Source organism: Sminthopsis crassicaudata, chromosome 2 (assembly GCF_048593235.1).
Source record: "Sminthopsis crassicaudata isolate SCR6 chromosome 2, ASM4859323v1, whole genome shotgun sequence".
Taxonomy (NCBI): domain Eukaryota; kingdom Metazoa; phylum Chordata; class Mammalia; order Dasyuromorphia; family Dasyuridae; genus Sminthopsis; species Sminthopsis crassicaudata.
In genome coordinates, this window is record NC_133618.1 from 80,221,597 (window position 1) to 80,243,443 (window position 21,847).

A 21,847-nucleotide genomic window follows, 5' to 3' on the forward strand; every position below is an offset into this window, starting at 1 on the left:
TGTAGACTTCATTCTGTTTTCCCCCTAATTCTTTCATGCCTCCAATCCTCATACCAAGAACATATTCTCTCTCATTATCATTTCCTTTCAAAATTCTCATTTTCTTTCAAGGTTTAGCAATAGTGGCAGTAGGCAAAAATGTTTGTTGCAGCTCTTTTGTGGTGGTAAAGAATTAGAAAATGAGTGGTTGTCCATGAATTGGAGAATGGCTGAATAAGTTATGGTATATAAAAATACTGGAGTATTTTTGTTCTATGAAAAATGATGAACAAGCTGATTATAGAAAGGTCTGAAAAGATTTACATGAACTGATGATGAGTGAAATAAACAGAATCAGAAATACATTGTACACAATAATAGCAAGACTGTGCAATGATCAACTATGACAGATTTGGTTCTTTTCAGTGGTTCAGTGGTCCTAGGCAATCCCAGTAAACTTGAGATAGAAAATGCCTTTTGTATCCAGAGAGAGAACTATGGAGACTGAATGTAAATCAACACATGCTATGTTCACTTTTTTTTTCCCTTGTTTTTTTTTTTTTTTCATGATTTTTCCTTTTTGTTCTGATTTATCTCTGATTCATAAAGAAATTTAATTTATTTTAAAAAATGACTGTACAAAACCAAACCAAAACAAACCCCAAAATTAATAAGTAGCAAGAGTAGATGCTTAATAAATGTTTATTATGCAATTAATTGATTTGTATCCCTCTTACTTAGTATTGTATTTAGCACATAATGTTGAGAATGTCTGACTGATTGACTGACTTTACTCCTGCTAGCCTATGAGCTTAGGGTCACCCTTAAGTCATCTTCCACTTCAGAGTGACCATAAGACCCCAGTGTCTAAGAAAGAGAAGGTTTCCAAGTTAAGAAATACCAAATTCAAAGTCAAAGTGAATGGGCCTCTGCTATCAGACCAGCAAGAGTGACCTTACCAGGGCACCACCTGTGTTTTTTTTTTTTTTTTTTTTTTTCTTTTCAGGGTTACAAAATGAGCCTGTGTCCTCTAAATACAGAATCTCATTCCGCCTCACTGCTGGTGAGCTCATAGCTGCCAAATTCAGTGCAGTGCTCCAGGCTCCTAAGTTTTTAATCGTAGAAAGCTTAAACATGGAACTAATTTCAAACAAATAAACAAAAATGGAGTTTGGCAAAAAGCAAAAATGAGTCCAAATTTTCTCAATCTAGCTACTAGACTGGTCTCTATCAAGCCCTGGAGCTAAGATCTGTGTAAAGAATGGCCAAACCCCAGTCAGAGTTATTTCCCTTTCTAAAAAATTCTACATTACAGATTCATTCCTTTGAATTTCTTTAAAGAGTTCCCTATTAAAATGTAAATATCTTTGGGAGGAAGAGTAGCTTAATCCACTAATTGCAAATGCTTGGGGGAAGATTAGCTAACAGTTAGCGGAGAGCAAGGTTATTCTAGAATGGATCCTTGGTTGGGGATCTGGGAGAAGTGAAGGCGGTGGGGAAGAGGAGAATCCTCAGGAGCGGGAGAAGGGCACTGAAAAATCATTCTGAAGGGTACCAAAGAGAAATTCCTCCTTTTCATGAATGTTTTTGTTGTTATTCAGTCACTCTTTGTGACCCCTACTTGGAATTTGCTTGGCAAAACATTGGAGTGGTTTATCATTTTTTTTTTTTTTCTTCAACTCGTTTTATAAGTGAGGAAACTGAGACAAGCATGGTTAAGTGATTTGCCCAGGGTCCCACAGCTGGTAAGTGTCTGAGGCCACATTTGAATTCAGGTTGACGAGAATTCTTGTCTTTAGGTCCAGTGCTCTATCCACCATACCATGGTCCTATTATTATCCTCTACTGAAATCTTCTGATGGATCCAAATACACAAAAATAATGAGGCACTGAGTAGATTTTTAAAAAGTTCTTCTGTTCCCCAATGTGCCCTAGAGTGATTCCTTAGATTTGTTTAACTTTCCCCCTCGTTCCAACTTGGCAGTGTTCTATCCTGGGGATAAGAAAGGAGTGAATGATGATTATATCAAAAATGACCTTGCTTAAGAGAAGAAAAATAAATTGAAGGAATTAGAGTAGATAATGAGGAAACAAAACTATCACTTTTTGCAGATGATATAATGGTATTGTTGTGCTCCCTTTTAATGTCCTGACCCAGTTTCCCTAATTGTCTTATTCAGTTGCTCTGCCTCAGGTTAGAATCATTCCCTCTTAATGTTAGGATAAAGGTCTTATATTTTAGACCTAAGACTATAGTAATTTCCTCTTAATGTTTAATGAGATAAAGGTCTTTATCCATTTTAGACATCATTAGAATATCAGGAGCCTCACCAGTATGTCATCCTAGGTGCCTGCCTCCATTATGACATCCTCATCCTAGATTCCTCCCCCCATTAGGTCATCCCCATCCAGGTACCTCCCCCATTATGTCATCATTCTTGTAATCCTATAAAAGAATCTTGTATCTGACATTCACTCCTGGATGCTTGGAGATGATAATCTCAAACGTGGATCCATTTGGTCCCAGTAAATGTCCCATTTAACAAATTATTAAGTACTCTCTAAATCTCTATCTTGCTCAGTTTCTCTGGCATAACAGTATATTTAGAGAATCCTAGAGAAACAACTAAAAAATTACTTCAAACAATTAACAATTTAGTAAAAGTTGAATGATATAAAATAACCTCCCCCCCAAATCATCAGTATTTCTACGAATTACCAACAAAGTCTGGCAGCAAGAGATAGAGAAATTTCATTTAAAATAACTGTAGACAATATAAAATATTTGTGAATCTACTTGCCAAGACAAATCCAGGAATTTTATGAACACAATTGCAAAACACTTGTCTCACAAATAAAGTCAGATCTAAACAATTGGAAAAATATAAATTTCTGGTGGGTAGGCTGAGCTAATATGGTACAATTTTACTTAAATTAATCTACTTAATCAGTACTAATCTAACTGGCAAAATGTTATTTTATAGAACTAAAAAAAAAAGTCATCTAGAAGAACAAAAGGTCAAGAATATCAAAGAAAATTAATGGGAGTGGGGGGGGGGTAAGCAAAGAACAATGGGCTAGCTGTCTTAGACCTAAAACCATATTTTATTTTTGGCAGTCTTAGAAACCATTTGGTACTGGCTAAGCAATAGGATGGAAGATCAGTGGAATAGGTTAAGTACACAAGATAAAATAATGGCTCTAACAATCTAGTATTTGATAAAGTCAAAGACTCCACTTGTAGAACAAGAACTTACTATTTGACAGAAATTGATGGGGAATACTGACAAATAAAATGACAGAAACTGGGTAGAGACCAACATCTCACACCCTATACCAAAATAAAGCCTAAATGGGTTCATGATTTACACATTAAGGGGATATTATAAGCAAATTGGGATTCTACAAATAGTTTACCTGTCAGACCTATGGTCTAAATTTATGTCTAAATAACAACTAGAGAACATTATAAAATACAAAATAGATAATTTTGATTACATTAGATTAGCAAGTTTTTGCACAAACAAAACCAATGCAGCCAAGATTAGAAGGGAAGCAGAAATCTGAGAAATAATCTTTACAGTAAGTGTTTCTAATAAAGACCTTATTTCTAAAATATAGAGAATTGAGCCAAATTTATAAGAATACAAGTCATTCCCTAATTGATAAATGGTTAAAGGATATAAATAGATAATTTTCAGATAAAGAAATTAAATTACAATACATTAACTTAAGGAAATAAAAGATATTTTGGGGTTTGTCTATAGTCATATGAAAAAATGCTCCAAATCACTATTGATTAAAGAAATGCAAAGTAAGACAACTCTGAGGTACCATCTAACAACTATCAGATTGACTAAGATGACAGGAAAAGATAATGATAAATGTTTGGTAGGAAAACTGGCACACTAATGAATTATTTGTGAAGGCCTGAACTGATCTAGTGATTCTGGAGAGCAATTTGGAATTATGGCAAAAAGACTATAAAACTATGCATACTCTTTGATTCAGCAGTGTTATTACTGCATCTGTATTCCAAAGAAATAATAAAAGAAAGAAAAGGAACAAAGTGTGCAAAAATGTTTGTAGCAATATTTTTTGTGGTGACAAGGAATTTGAATTTGAATGCATGTCCATCAACTGGGAATGACTATATTCATTATGGTATTTGAATGTAATGGAATATTATTGTTCTATTAGATATGATGCTCGGGCTGATTTCAGAAAAGCCTAGGAAAGCTTACATGAACTGATGCTGAATGAAGTGAATAGAACCAGGAGAATATTGTACATAATAAAAACAAGATTGTGTGATGATCAACTATGACAAACTTAAACTCTTCTCAGCAATACAGTGACCTAAGACAATTCTAATAGAGTTGGGATGGAAAATTCCATCTGCATCCAGAGAAAAAGTTATGGAGACTTAATGTGGATAGAAGCCTACTATTTTCACCTTTTTCTTTGTTTATTTTTTTCTTTCTCATGTTTTTTCCCTTTTATTTTGATTTTTCTTTCACAACATGACTTACATGGAAATATGTTTAAAATGGTTATACAAGTATAATCGGTATCAAATTGCTTGCTGTCTTGGTAAGTGAGGATAAAAAAGGAGGAAGAAAACAATTTGGAATTCAAAATCTTAGAAACATGAATGTTGAAAATTATCTTTACATGTGATTAGAAAAATAAACTATTAAAGAAAAAAAAAGAAGAAAATTCTTCATGTCTTCCTTGAACTTACACTGTTTATTCCTTTTTATGGCTGCATTAAAGTTTAATTATGTTTATTTTTTTAAAAAATGATCTTGCTTGTCCCTTTGATTGAAAGTCACTTGATATGATGAAGGTCATGGATTTTTACTGTGATGTATATAACCTCATCTATGGGGCATTCTTGAGAAATTTTAAAGCATGTCAGGACATATGGCTACTGGTATCTAGTCACTTTCCAGTATTTTCTAGTGTCTGATGAGTATTTTCTAGTGTCTGATGAGACTGTGCCCCAATGCATTCAAAATATGGCAAAATCTTTGGTTCTGAGTCAGTATATTAATTGGTGGTCTTGTCTTAAATGGACTCAGAAGTCACAAATGCACATTTCTTCCTCTATCCCCATACACATAATTTGAGATTCAGTTAATCCATTATTTCTGATTGTGTTGGCAAAACTATCCTCCTACTTCTGATGGCAGCTGAGTTTGTGGGAAAGAACATTCAACAGAACACCATGAGGTCAAAATTCCAATCTTTGTTCCTTGTCATCATTACTTACTAGAACTTTAAACAAAACTTGAATCAAGTTATTTACTCTCTGCAAAGAAATAAAGATGGGATTCTCTAAAACATTTTTAGAGTTTACCTTTTTTCTGGATCAGCCTGTGGGAACTATGCACCCTATCCCTTTGTGGTGGTCATTTGAGAACATTCCAGTGTTGGGTCACAACATTAGATGATACATGTTGGACGGAGGGTCTTAGATCAAACAGCAAATCAAGAAGTCATAAGGTCAGATGTTACAAGTCACTAAGGCAGAAGTAAATCTTTTAGAGTCTGAAAAATTCAAAATAATGCCTAGGGAATCGCTAAAGTAGAATTGGGAATTTTGATCAACTTGGTCAAAATAGATTGGTTTATAAGATTGATGACCACTTAATGATGGAGAATTCCTTGTGAGTGGGTGATTTGATGACCCTGATTATCTATGTGTTTTGTTTGTTTTTTAATCCTGAGATATTGCAGGATAATCTGGTTATTTCTATCAGATATAATTCAACTTCTCAAATTAAAGGAATTAGTTTTTTAATCTTACCTGAAAATGCTTACTTATGATAAATTGCCGGGGATTCTGAAACTTGAGAAAGTTTCATTTGGGTCAGAGAGTAAAGTTGGCTAGAACTTGTTGGCCAGTATCTTGGCCTGTTTATTGTCAGAAGTGTTTTCTTGTAGTTCATGGGCAGGGGGCCTAGATCATAGGGCCCCAAAATGGTCCTAGTTCATTTCTAAATGGCTAGTATGGCTGTTGATACAACTTTATTAGAAATCATTCTTGAATAGAAACTTAATAAAGTGATGGGCATATAGTAGCTTTAGTAGAATTACATCATCAAAGTAACAAAATCATGGAATCTCAGAGCTGAAAGTAACCTCAGAAATCATCTCACCCAATTAGTATGTGAATTGGAATCTGGAATGAGTGGAGTAACAGCCTTTGCATGAAGGTTTCCATGATTCTAAAGGAGAACCCATTAATTCTGATGCTGTCCATCTTTTCTTGGAATATCTATAACTGTTTGGAAGGTTTTCTGTTATTGTTCAATCAACCCAGTCATGTCTGATTCCTCATGACCTTTTCGTTCATGGGATTTTCTTGGAAAAGATATTGGGGTTGCTTGCTATGTCCTTCTCTGGCAGTTTAAGGCAAACAAGGCTTATCTGACTTAACTAGAGTCACACAGGTTGAACTCAGGTCTTCCTGACTCTACTGAACTATCTAGCTACTTCCTCATTTTCAATTGTTTCTAACTTTTCATGACCATATTTGGGATTTTGTTGGTAAAGATACTAGAGTGGTTTGCCATTTCCTTCTCCATCTTATTTTATAGATGAGGAAGATAAGCCCATAAGGGTTAAATAACTTGCCTCTAATTATACAAATAGCAATCATCTGAGATTTGAACTCAGGAAAATGAGTCTTTCTGACTTTAGGACTGGCATTCTGTACACTCCATTACCTACTTTGCCTTAAATTGAGTTTAACTTTATAATTTTACCCATTGCTTCTATCTGTCTTCTGAGATCTCTTTCTTCCATTGACAGACAATCTTTAAATACCTGAAGTCAACTATAATAAATGCAGACCCTCTTTTGGTATGATCGTTAAGCTCTTTACTTTCTTGGTTGTCCTCTTCTGGATAATTTTAGCCTCTCAGTGTCCTTTCTAAAATATGCCAGGCAAATTGGATACTGTCCTCCAGATCCCTATCTGAAAGCAGAGTACAGTACTACCATTACCTCCCTAATCTTGGACACCATCTCAAGATAGTCTGAGAAATGTGGATTGGTACAATCATTTTGGAGAGCAATTTGGAGCTTTGCCCTAAAAATTACTAAAATGTGCATACCTTTGACCCAGAAATATCATTACTAATTTTATACTCAAAGGAGGTCAAAGGAAGAGGATAAGGATCTTATATGTACCAAAGTAGCTAAAGGAATTTTTTTTTGTGGTAGTAAAGTACTGAAAACTAAAGGATTGACTATCACTTAGGGAATGACTGAAAAATTATGGTATGGGAATATAATGGAATACTATTATGCTATAAGAAATAAAGAAGGGGATAATTTCATACAAACTTTAAGGATCTATATGTATTGATACAAAGTGAAGTGAAAATAACTAAAAGAAAAATTTATATTATAATACCATTTTGTAAAAATAGGCTATTTTGAAAGACTTGAAAATTCTTTTTTTTTTTAATTTTTAAATAGAATTTTATTTTTTGTGATTATCTGTAAAGGTAATTTTCTTTCTTTTTTATTTTATTAATTTAATAATTATACATTTTTTGGACAGTATATATGCATGAGTAATTTTTTTATAACATTATCCCTTGTATTCATTTTTCCAGATTTTCCCCTCCCTCCCTCCCTTTACTCCCTCCCCTAGATGACAGGCAATCTCGTACATTTTACATGTGTTACAGTATAACCTAGATATAATATATGTGTGTAAATCCAATTTTCTTGTTGCACGTTAAGTATTGGATTCTGAAGGTATAAGTAACCTGGGTAGATAGATAGTAGTGCTAATATTTTACATTCACTTCCCAGTGTTCCTTCTCTGGGTGTAGTTGTTTCTGTCCATCATTGATCAGCTGGAAATGAGTTGGATCTTTTTTATGTTGAAGATATCCACTTCCATCAGAATACATCTTCATACAGTATTGTTGTTGAAATGTATAGTGATCTTCTGATACTGCTCATTTCACTCAGCAACAGTTCATGCAAGTCTCTCCAAACCTCTCTGAATTCATCCTGCTGGTCATTTCTTACCAAGCAATAATATTCCATAGTCTTCATATACCATAATTTACCCAACCATTCTCCAATTGATGGACATCCATTCATCTTCCAGTTTCTAGCCACTATGAAAAAAGCTGCTACAAACATTTTGGCACATACAGGTCCCTTGCCCCTCTTTAGTATTTCTTTGGGATATAAACCCAATAGCAGCACTGCTGGATCAATGGGTATACACAATTTGATAACTTTTTGGGCATAGTTCCAGATTGCTCTCCAAAATGGCCGGATTCTTTCACAACTCCACCAACAATGCATCAGTGTCCCAGTTTTCCCACATCCCCTCCAACATTCATCATTATTTGTTCCTGTCATCTTAGCCAATCTGATAGGTGTGTAGTGGTATCTCAGAGTTGTCTTAATTTGCATTTCTCTGATCAATAGTGATTTGGAACACTCTTTCATATGAGTGGATATAGTTTCAATTTCATTATCTGAGAATTAAGACTTGAAAATTCTGATCAATACAAGAATCAGTCATGATTCCAGAGAACAAATAATGAAGAATCCCACTCACTTCCAAGAAAACGAGACACATATTTGGACATGGATAATATAGAGACTATGCTTTTGCTTATTTATTGCAAGGTTTTTGTTCTGTCTCTGTCTCTGTTTCTGTCCCTTTCTCTGTTTCTCTCTCTCTGTTTTCTCTCTCTCTCTTTCGCTCTCCTTTTTTTTTTTTTTTTTTTCTGTCTTTCTCTTTCTCTCTGGCTAGAAGAAAGGACAGAGAGTGAAAAAAATTTCTGGATAATAAAAAAAATATATTATGACTGTCATATCATAAGGTTCATTTATATAGAGTTTGTAAGGCAATAAAATCCTCAGTTCTTTTTTCAGATAAATTTCTATATAGCTTGCCTCTTCTAATTTGCATTTAAGAAGCTGGTTTCTTTTAACCCGAGTGTAAGACCGCATCTATTCTTGTTAAATTTTATTGTATTGGAGGAAAGGAATAAACACTTATTAAGTTCCTACTCTGTGCTAGGCATAGTACTTTACATATATCACATTTGATCTTCACAACAACACTTGAAAAAGGTGCTGTTATAAAATTTGTTAGATTATTCCCATGATTAATTTCTCCAGGTTTTATAAATAGGGAGGGATAGCACTACATTTACTTTAAGCTTCATCCTTAGGGATCTTATAAATATGAGTAAGATAATGCTGGATGAAATCTCTGGCATATACGTGTAGAATATCTCTAGAATATTTTCCATTCCTTAATATATGTATAACTGTAGGTTGGAGGCAGGGGTGGTGATTGGAGCCATAATAACAGCTAACATTTTTAGAATAATGTTTTCAAGGCAAAATTGCAAATTTCAAATATTGTCTCATATTGCAATAACCCTGGGAAGTAGATGTTATTATTATCATCCCCATTTTAAAGTTGAAGACACTGAGGAAAACAGAAGTTAATGGTTACCCAAGATCCTACAGTTAGTAAATGTCTCTGGTTTTCCTGACTCCAGGCTTAGAGTTCAATCTGTGGTACTACGTCATTGCCTACAACATTGGTCAAATGTTTTAGCTCTTCAAAATCTTATTTAATTTTGACCCTGTTATTTTTACTATCTTAGCTACATCCTTTCTAGATCTGTGTTCTTTGTCTATTTTACATTTAACCAAGTCATTGGTAAAAGTGTTAAACATCATAGATCCCTAGGAGGCATTCCTCTGGAGACTTGTTTATTAGTTGAGATTGAACCATCTATGATTACTTTTTGGGTCTGGCTATTCAATTAACTCTCCCTCCTTCTAATAGTACTAGCTCACACTTCTCTATTTTTTCTACTAGAAAAGCATGAGAAACTTTGGTGAATGTTTTCCTAAAATCTAGGCAAACTATATCTACAACATTCTTCTGATCTTTCAGTCTAGTAACCCTGTTAAATAAAAGAAGGGGATTAATTTAGTTTGGCGTGACCTATCTTTGTTGACATCATGCTGGCTCTTTGTGATCATGGCTTCTTTTTCTAGGCATTCACTATACTACTCACTTTAATAATATGTCCTAGAGTGTTCCCTAGCAAAGTAAATAGCACTGGTCTATAATTTGCAAATTCTTTTCTCTTCCATTTTTTGAAAATTGGGACATTTGCCCTTTTCACAGTAGAGCACAGTAAAGCTATATCATTTATCCTATTCTCCATAACCTTTCAGAAATTGTTGCAAATGACTTAGCTAGAACATTTGCTAATTCTCTCAATGCCCAGAATGGCAGAGAAGACAGGAAATTAAAACTGAAGTTGGGAAAGTATGTTCAAATCCTACTTTGAGCTCTGACTAACTGGTGGATGTGGGCAAAGCTCTTATATCTCTGAGCTTCAGTTTTCATATCTATAAAATGTAGGAAAATAATAACTATTTTAAGGGGTTATTGTAAAGATTAAATATGATAATACAAATAAAACATCTTGCAAAGCTGAAGACAACATATCAATAACTATTCTTATTTTTATCTGAGGATCTTACTTCTAGTGTCTTTCTTCTGTTAATTATTTCCTATTTCCTGCATATAGCTTGCTTTGCATATATTTGCAGATTATTTCTCCTTTAAATTGTAAATTTCTTGAGGGCAGGGACATGCCTCTTTTTCTATCCTTCTTTCTTAACACAGTGCTTGGCACATATAATCAAAGTAATGGATTTCTGTTTCAGGTTTTAAATATTTGAAAGCATGTCATATAAATGTTTTGTGTTTTAGGTGGAAGAAATCAGTACCTGTCTATACCTAATATCTATTCCTTTGCACTAGGATGAATTTTTTCAGAGAGAATCTATAAATTATTTCTTGGGATGTACTAGATATAAGCCACATTTAAAGTTGATTTAAGATATTTTCCCCAGGTCTCTGGGGTGGAAGGATAATTTGCCAGAGAATCCAGGGATAGTAGTATTGGTGGTTATGGAGAAGAGTCTGAGAATAATGATTATGAGGATGGTTAACACTGATTTATTGCTTATTATGTGCTGGACACTTTGTCAAGAGCTTTACAATTATTATCTCATGTAATTCTCACAACAACCTTGTGAGATAGGTGTTATTATTATGTCCATTTTAAAGATGAGGAAATTGAGGCATATGGAGGTTAAATGACTTGCCAGAGGTTACACAGCTATTAAATGTCTATGGGCAGATTTAGATTCAGTGTTTTTTTAATTAATTTTATAATTATAAAATTTTTTTTGACAATACATATACGTGAGTAATTTTTTTTACAACATTATCCCTTGTATTAATTTTTCCAAATTTTCCCCTCCCTCCCTCTACTCCCTCCCCTAGATGACAGGCAATCCCATACATTTTACATGTGTTACAGTATAACCTAGGTACAATATATGTGTGTAAATCCAATTTTCTTGTTGCACATTAAGAATTGGATTCCGAAGGTGTAAGTAGCCTGGGTAGAAAGACAGTAGTGCTAACAGTTTACATTCACTCCCCAGTGTTCCTTCTCTGGGTGTAGTTGTTTCTGTCCATCATTGATCAACTGGAAGTGAGTTGGATCTTCTTTATGTTGAAGATTTCCACTTCCATCAGAATACATCCTCATACAATATTGTTGTTGAAGTGTATAGTGATCTTCTGGTTCTGCTCATTTCACTCAGCATTAGTTCATGCAAGTCTCTACAAACCTCTCTGTATTCATCCTGCTGGTCATTTCTTACAGAGCAATATAGATTCAGTTTTACCTAGTGTCATCTAGTTACCTAATTGGCTATCTTTGCAGTGAGGCTCCCTTAGGACAGGGTCTGATTCTTGCAAGTTCAGATCAGATTCTCTTTGTGGGAAAAAAGTGTCTTTACTCCCTCTTCCTCTGTATCATCATGCCTCATCAAATAAAGGCTTAAAAGAAACAAACTAAACTTCTGTTCAATATTTAGCTTTCCTTACCAACCTCAGCATATTCTGGGCTTTATGATCCTTATTATCTATGTTGTAGAATAATGTAGTTGAGTCCACACATTTAAAGTTTCTCCTGATCTTAACAACTAAGCCCCTTTGGGATAAGGTTGAAAGTGGACTTCTACTATACTAAGTCTCAAACTAAATGAATATAATTATCAGGGTTAATGAGGATGCGATACATTACAAATGCTACTACTGATCATTAGGGGAGAGAAGGAGAAAGGGAATAAGATTTCCATAGCACCTACTATATTCCAGGCACTCTGTGAAGTTCTTTTAAAACATATCCAAAACCAGTATGGTCACTCAAAACTTTCTTGAAAATTTTCCTTACTCTTCTCTAGCTTGAAGTATATTTCCTTAGACATTTATGACATTTTGATTCCTTAGTCCTATTTGCCTAGAGGCTGGGCCAATCCTGACTCTTATTTAAAGGGATCTAGGTCTGTTCTAGGACTATATTAATTTAGAAGTAGTCTGTATATAAGTAGGCTTCTTACTCAGTGATCAGAATATTGTCATCCCTGGAACTAGAACAGACTTTAAAAGTGTTTCTAGATTAGAGTGTATCAATAAATCAATAAACATTGATTGAGCTCCTAATTTTGTGAGATGATTTGCTAGATACTGTTAGAGAAGAAGCATATGATATGGTCTCTGAATTCATAGAATTCAGAGGGTCCCCAAGTGTATCTTTAGGAGAATGGATTATGGGTTTCTGAATGCTCACATACATTGCAGTGGAAGGCCTTTTAGGGGAACAGGACTTCAGTTGTATATGCTAACATGGATATTTGTTTATAGGGCTGTTCCTTTCTTCCTAGATATGGTGAAACATTATAGAATTGAATGCTAATAGGAGGTATAATTAGAGCTAAAGAGTTAGAGGTAAGATCCCTTTAGCTCATTTCCCCCACTTTCCCCAATATCTAAGAGAATTGCTATTGTTTGGCCCTGTCCAAGCTATTTATTGTAGATTTCTGAGAGCTCTCACCATAGGAAACTTTTCCCAGCTGCTCAGCTGGAATTGCTTCCTGCTTAATTTGTGTTCATTATGCCTCTGAAGAAGATGAGGACTTTTACAGGGCAAAGGGCCTAGTCATCATGGAAAGGATGAATTATTTCTAAGGTCTGATCAATCTTCCCCTACTTCAAAAGAACAGTTTGGAGACCAGTTGGCAAATGAAATTGTTCAGTAGGAAGGTTGGAGGTAGGTAGATTACCAAAAATAGTTCAAAATAATCCTGTCACTTCCCCTACTCAGCGGGTGCCCAGTTTCCCTGTGTAATCATCCCTTTTTTAGCCTGATGGAGTACCTTAAAGCACAAGAGCACACGCTGATGACAGAGCAAGTTCTTTCTTCAACCCCACTGCAGGAGAGTTCTGGGTGGGGACATCTAGCCAAAAGCAAGCACCCTGAAATGCCCACTCAAGTTTAAATCCCCAGGAGTATCCCCACAACCACCATCCCTTCAGGATTTCTCAAAAATTTTCAGCAACTTCCAAGTTTTAAAAAGACTATTGTCTAGGATAGGGCTCCTGGCTTCTGTCCTTTATAACTTTCAATCACCTTGGAAAATGACTTATGGAGTGGGAAGCCTGGAGAAGGATGGAGTAGGCTGGCCTAGAGACCATTGCAGAAGCTCAAAGTTCTTTCCTTGGAGACGTTTTTCCTTCTGACCTCCAGGATCAAGGGAGCCACAGGTGCTTCTAGACTTCTGTCTTTGAAGTTGGGGTGGTACTTGACACTTTAATGCTGTTAGAAATGCTTCAGTTTACTTTGGTTTTGTGCTCTAAGTGACCACCTGCCTTCTGAGCTCCTAATCAGTGCCCTATACCTTCCAACTCCACTAACAGATCAATTATTTATGAAATGTTTTCTATATGTTAGGCACTTAGTATGCTAAGTATGAGGGATGCACATATAAGCAGGACAGTTTCTACCCTCAAAAAGCTTGAAGAAGGAAGAAGCAGGCTAGTCTAAAAGCTGAAAAAAAGCTGCAAAAGCACAGGTTTCTAGAGACTTCTCTCCTTCTGACCTCCAGGGACAATGGAGACATCAGTTTTCCTACATTTTTATTGCTGAGCTTGGGATGGTGCTTTACATATAAGGGGAAATAGGTAATGATGACATAGGTAAGAAGATGGAATATGAAAGGTATCCACGTGACAGTAAAGTGAAACATGGCTAAGCTCATGGCTAAAATGGTGGTCCCAGGAGAGAAATTACAATGAGGAAAGGTTGACTAAGATGGCAATGAGTGGAAAGGTAGGAGGTAGAGGCAGATTGAGATTTGAATGGCATCTCCAAGTAATTCAAGAAACTAATTCATTATCATGGTCTGCTTCATGTATAGGGTGGACTATTTGACCACTGAGATTACTCAACTCTATAATTCTGATTAGGATCATTGTGCTTTTTGCATTACCCAAAAACTAACTCTCTCTTTCCCTTCTTCCTCTCCCCTTCTCTCTGGCTCTCTCTCGCTCTGTCTCTCTGTCTCTGTCTCTGCTTCTCTGTTTGCCTGTCTCTGTCTCTCTTTCTGTCTCTCTAATTCTCTGTCTCTGTCTCTTTCTGTCTCTGTCTTTCTCTGTCTCTGTCTCTGTGTCTCTCTGTTTCTTTTTCTGTGTCTCTCTCTGTCTCTGTGTCTCTCTCCTTATAGGTCTCTGTGTATAATTTTAATAGGGGCTTCCTGGAAACTCACTGTCTTAATCCAAAAGAAGAATGTTCTGACAACTGCTTTCACTCCTGTGTGGCAAGCTGCTGGGGAGGATATTTTGAGGCAAATGTCTCTCAGATAACTGAGACCAGCCTGTTTCTAGTTGCTGTATTATTTTCAGTTTTAATTCTTAAATGTTGCAAGTAACAATAATTGTGCAAATTTTATGAGCCCATTTCATAAAAATAAATAAGCAAACCCTTCCCTCCCCCAAACAAAAACCTAATAACCTGGTGAAATCTTTGGCAATATTAGGAAAGGTCAATTCAATTTTCTACTGATTGATCATGACAAGCAGTCCTCGTTTTAAGGAGAGCAGCTGTTGTTAGTCTCCAAAGGCCATTAGGCCTGATGTGACCCTTAGCAGAGACCATGAATTCCAACTGGCTCAAGGGAAGTTTTGCTTCTTGAATTTCTGTGCTGATCAAAACAGAGTTCTGACTTCAACTTCATTTGCATCCCCTGCAGGACTCCTTGTTAGATCAGGTGTCATTCACGGGTTGGGTCAGAATTACACATTCTTCTGAGGCTGTTAATATTGACCACTGAGACTGGAGAGATGGGATCCAGGACAAGAGAATAGAGCCTGTTCCAATTCCTCCTGAGGCCAGTGAAGGTTTGAAATGACATTTTTAAAACCAACCTATAACAGCAGGACATTACCTAGAGAGAAAATCCTTGCCAAGTCAATCATGAAGAAGAGAAACAGGAACTGGGGCAATAGCCCCAGGAGCCACAGCCTACAGATGCAACCTTTGAGTGTCGTCCACTAATTTCAGTCATGTCTGTTTTGTGACTCCATTTGGTTCTATGACAAAGATACCAGAGTGATTTGCCATTTCTTTCTCCCATTCATTTTATTTTTTTTTTTTAAACATAAGGAAACAGAGGAAAACAGGCTTGCCCAGGCTCACATAGCTAGTGAGTGCCTGAGGTCACATTTGAACCCAGGTTTTTCTGATTCCAGGCTCTGTATTCTATTCCCTGAGCTGTCTTAACTGTTCATTTTCATACTTTTGACCAAAATTAGCCTATTATAAATGTATCATGCAAAATATTCATAGATGTGTTCCAAATATTTAAATTTTTTTATTTAATTTAAAATTAGAATTAAAAAAATAAAGTCTGAAAAATGGTTCATAATATGGTTCATCTTTTTCTTGTCCTGGTACTGAGCTTTATCTGTGAGTAAATTATCTAATTATATTAAATCAATTAAGATAATTAATTTAATTATATAATTTATATATATACTTACTTCAGCCACAGTGCTGAGTGTTAGGAATACAAAGAAAGACAAATCCAGTTCCTGCCCTCCACAAGCTTACATCCCAATGGGAGAGATAACATAAAACCTAGGTAGAAGGTAATCTCATTCCGAATACAAAAAGTGAAGGGGAACCTGGGAAAGAAAGGTCTCTTACAGAAGATAGGATTTAAATTGAGTCTTTTTTTTCCTTTGAACTTTATTTTTAAAACATATGCAAGAATAATTTTTCACCATTGAGACTTACAAAACCTTGTGTTCCAATTTTCCACCCTTCCCCCCACTTCCTCTTCTACATGGTAAGTAATCCCATATATGTTAAAGATGCTAGAAAAATTAAATCCAAGATATGGATACATATTTATACAATTAGCTTGCTGCACAAGAAATGTAATGCCAGAGAAACTGAGGCAGGATAGAGATTAGAGAACAATTTGATTATTAAATTATTGGAGAGTAAATCAATTGATAAATCAATTGACTGGATCAGACTCCTCGTCTCAAAGTATCCAGCCCCTGAATGTCAAAATGCAAGACTCTTATAGGGTAACAAGAACAATGACATAATGGGGGAGGTACCTGAATGGGGATGACCTAATTGAGGGAGGCACCTAGGGTGACATGATGGAGGGAGGTACTGGAGAGACTCCTGATATTCTAATGATGTCTAAAATGGATAAATCCCATCAAACATTAAGTGGGAATGATCATAGCCTGGGGTTTTGGGGCAGAATAACTGAGGTTGGACGACTTTAAGGAGACTATGGCATAACAAAGAATCAGATCAAGAAAGAAAAAAAATGAGAAAGAAAATAAAATGCAAACAAATAACAACAAAAGAAGTGAAAATGCTATGTTGGGATCTATACTCAATTCCCACAGTCTGGGTTAAACTGAGTCTTAAAGGAGGCCAGGGAAGCTAGGAGATGGAGAGGAGGAAGGGAATAATCCCAAGAATGAGGGGCAGACAAGAAAAAGATACTGGGTAAAATTTAAAGAGTCCTGTTTGTGAAGATCAGCAAAAAGGTCAGGTGGTAGAACATATGGAGGAGAATAAAATGTTAGAAGCTTGGAAATGTAGGAAAAATCCAGGCTGTAAAAGGTTTTAAAAGCCAGAGACTGTTTTACATTTGATTTTAGAGATAAAGGGAACCACTGAAGTTTATTGGATGTGTGATTATGTTGGAGATTACATGGTCAGACTTGGAAGATCACTTTGGAAGCAGGAAAGGCAAAAGAACCTGGTATATCCCTGGGGATTAGCCTTGCATATCAGAAGCATGGTATAGAAGAATGAGTGCTGGACTTGGAATTGAGATGGGGTCATGAATCCTGTTTCTGGGATCTCCATCTTGCATCTACTGGTCTGGCTGGTTTTAATTCCAGGCAACATGATGACCCCTTCCAGGATAAGCTCAGCACCTTTAAACTCACAATTATCTGCAAACTCAAGCCTTAATTGCTCCTCAGTCTCCTCTTCCCTCTGATTATAGGGCTACAGGATGGGGTCCCAAATTTCTCCCAATTTTCTTTACAGAGGGCAGGAACTGGATACTCAGATCACTCCATGTTGTATCTGTTGCCCTAACAGTTAACAACTCTATGGACCAAGATGCTTCCATGGCAATTATCTGCTCTCAGTCCCCCCCACTCTTTCCTGTTTCTTTTTGTGTGCTGTTTCCTCCATTAGAATTTATCCTTTAGGTTTCATTTTTTTTTTAACTCTAAAATGAGGATGATGATTATAATAACTGCCTTAAAGATCTGGTATAGGGAAGAGGGGTCTTTAAGTTTGTAAAACATAATATAATTGCTTTACAATGATCAACTCAGCTTCTTTACTGTTAAAGGACATGCCATTCTGTGGAATGAAGTGATTTATTAGAGATTCTCTTGAAATGCTAAGCCAAACTTACTTTAGTTTATTTGGCTAAAATATCCCTTTGGTCTCTTCCACTATCTTATTTTTCTTTCTGTTTTCCAAGAACCAGAAGATTCATTTGATAAAACTAGAACTGGATCTCTTACCTTATTTATGGTCATTTTCTGACTGCTCATTGGCTACTGATCTCTGTAACTTAAGGAAAACATGTGTTTTGTTTTTTATCTTTCTCAATTACATTTTATTTTTCCAAATACTTATAGAGATAATTTTCAACATTCAGTTTTTCAAGATTTTGCATTCCAAATTTTTTTCTCGCCCTCCCTTCCTTAATTCCCTACTCCCCAAGACTACAAGCAACCTGATGTAGGTTATACATGGACAATATTTTAAACATATTACCATATTTGTCATGTTATGCAAGAAAAATCAGATCAAAAGGAATAAAAATCATGAGAAAGAAAAATGGGGAAAAGGTGATAATACTATGTTCCCATTCACAGTCAGTCTCCATAGTTCTCTCTCTGGATGTAGATGACATTTTAATGTGTCCTTTCTGTAGGAATTTAGAAGGGATCTCAGAACTATCATTTGTATGACATCTTAAGGTTTTCAAAATGAATTACATATATTATCTTATTTGGTCCTCACAATAACTTCATGATGTAGGTGCTTTGATAATAATATTATTTTCTACATTTTTCCAGTGAGGACATTGAGGCTAAGAGACACTAAGGGACTTAACCAGGATCACACTTAACAAATGTCTGAAGTAGGATTTGAACTGTTCTTCCTGATTCCAAGTTTAGCACTAATGTTCCTATTCACTGGTTTACTTTTACAGATGAGACCCTGAGGAATAATGTGACTGACCCTTCATCCCAACAGTTGCGGCCACTCTTCAAATCCAGGAATTTGTATTTTTCATCTCATTGTACTCTATTATGCTGCCTTCCAAGAAACTTCTTCTGGGAATCAAGTTCTCAAATGTTTAACTTATATTCTATCTCATATCCTTCAAACAAATAATAAATCTAAATTCTATCTTGGCATTCATCTTGGTTTTCAAAGTAGGAAAAGAACCAAATTCCAGAGGTAGGCATCCCAAACTCCTGACAATATTACTTTCTCTCTGTCTCTCTTTGTCTTTATCTCTGTGTCTCCCTCTCTCTCTCTCATTCTATCATTCTCTCTCCCTATTCTCTCTCCCTCCCTCTTTCCCTCTACTTCTTCTTTTCTCCTTCTCTCTCTTTGTCTATCTCTTTCTCTTTCTTTTCATGTTCTTTCTCTCTTGACCATCCCCTTATCAAAAAAAAAGTTTTTGGCTTTTTTTTTTTTTTTTTTTTTTTTTTTAATTTTTAGAGGGAGCTTCTTCTACTTTGTTTCAAAGTATTCTAATGTAAGCCTAGGAACCCCAAACCCACTACCAGACGGAAAGCTGTTCTCAGGCTTCTGTCGGCATCTGTCATTCCCATCTGGTGACATTTGCATTAATCTCAAAAGACAAACCTGTCCCACAGATCTTCAGACTTTTGAAAAAGGCCTATCCCCAGGTAAGCCCATAGAGCCTCTGGCTGACAAGGAGTGTGCATACCATCTGATTGGCTTCCTCCCTACCCTTATTGCTGCTGGATCGCATCCTGGAAAATTAGCATCTGCCAAATCACTCTTGAGGATTTGGAGATGGCAAACAGAATGCCCCTGACTGTCAGAAACAGCTCTGCTTTGGACTGATTGGTTCCCCTCTTTTTCATTAGACTCCCTTCTTCATCTGGAGTTGGATCGGCTTGGTTCCATATTTTCTTTTAACATTTTGGAGTTCAGGAATCTGTTTATTCTATCCTCTTTCCCTCCCTTCCCTCATCCTCAGCCTTCTCATTCTTTCTCGTCACTACTCATTCGCATAGAGAGACTTATTATTTATTACTCAAGAAATGTGCTCTGGAAAAGTAGGAGGCATTCTGACTGGGAATTAGTCATTGTTGCAATTAGATTTAGACATCACTTTTATCCCCAGAAGCAGCAGGGCAAGAAAAATATCTCTCTTCTACTCCCAGGAAGAACTATAATTCAAGAGCTTTGTTCTTCCCCTGGAGCCAATACTTCCTCTAAGGTTTTCATTTTGACTGAAACTTATCCATCAGCTTACCCCCTGAAGGTCACATTCTCAAGAAGTGATGATTTCTGGGATTCTTGTATCAAATAGATATTTTGCTAGCCTATCAGAAACAAACCAGGGAAGAGGATACCATTAAATTTAAATATATTTACCCAAATCACATTTTTTACAAGAAGTGTTCTGAGTGAAGTAATAAAAAAAAAAAAATAGTATTAAGTACCTGTTGTATAACAGGTCTTGATAAAAAAATAAAATTAGATTGCTTCTACCCTTAAGGAACTTATATTTTATTGGAGGAGACAATATGTACAATATTTACAGGATCTATATGGAATGAATGCAAGGTAATATGGGGTGGGAAGTTAGTAATGAGTAATTAGTTTTGGAGTGGGAAGGAATTGGGAAAAACTTAGTAGAAGGTAATACTTGAGCTGAGCTTTGAAAAAAAATCAGGAATTGTAAGAGGCAGAGGAGAGGAGGAAGTAAATTCTAGGTATAAAAAATGAACAGACATAGCAATGGGAGATGTAGTAGCATGTGTGACTTCCTTCAAAACAAAGCAAGTATATACCCTTCTATAGCAAGTGTCCCTGAATCCCAGGTGTTATGGGCCAAAACTTGAAACAAGGTGCTAAGTCAGTGGAATTCATAGAGACAATGATTATTTAGCATGGTGCTTAACAGTTCTCTAGTTCAGTATATGTACTTAGTACTTACTATAGTTCTACAAGATTCACACCTTTGATAAGAGAGCATATATAAGCTAAGGGCCTCAGCCAAGATTCAGAAGCCGGAGAAGGCAGACTGGAGCTCAAGCCCTTGAAACCAAGGCCAGACTGAAAGGTTCTCCAGAAAGCTGCCCAGCCCCAGAAAGGAGATAATAAAGGTTCTGGACTATGAAAAAGCTAATTTGGCCACAGGAAAGGAGACAAGACTTGGAAAAAGATAATAAAGGATTTGGACTTTAACCCTGCCTGCTGGCGTGGTGATTACTGAACTGAAAGGAAGGCTACCTCCAGAGACCCCAAGAAAATCCCAACAAGAGAAGATTACATTTTAGAGATAATATTGCACCCAGGAATTTCTCAATCTCTCTCTCTCTCTCTCTCTCTCTCTCTCTCTCTCTCTCTCTCTCTCTCTCTCTCTCTCTGTCTTTGGAAAGAGAATTAACAGCTTGGCCCAGGAGGTTCTAAATCTTATCTAAGTAATAGACTCCGGGAAATTTGAATCAACCAAACAGGAATTATGACTCCACAAAATCCATGAAACAATAAGAAATATTAAAAGAAAGAAAAAAAAGATTAAAAAAAAGAAGGAAATATAAAGTTTCTCAAATTAAAATATATTGATCTGTCAAACAGAGTGGACAATAATTTAAGAAGTCTTGAAATCCACGATTAAAAAAAAAGGCCTGGGATATAATATTTCAATAAATCATGAAATAATTATCTTAGGACTAGAAGATAAAGTAAAAACAGAAAAAATTCACTAGCTACTTTGTGAAAGAAACTCCCAAACTGAAAACTCCCATGAACATTGTAACCAAAATTCAGAGCTTCTTCTTCAAAGAAAAAATACTACAAGGAGCTAGAAAGAAAAAAAAAAAAAAATACAAGTACTAAGGAGCTACAGTCAGGGTCATGCAAGATTTAGTAACAAAAAACAAAGAGATCTTGAATTATGATATTCCAAAAGGTAAAAGATAAAGGTTTATAACCAAGAATAACTTAGCCAGCAAAATTGAGTATAATCCTGTAGGGAGGAGAAAGGATGGATCTTTAATGAAAAAGAGGACTTCCAAGAATTCCTGATAAAGAGATTGAAACTTAGATAAAAACTTTGAAATAAAAAGATGATAGTAAAGAGAAATATAAAAAGGTAA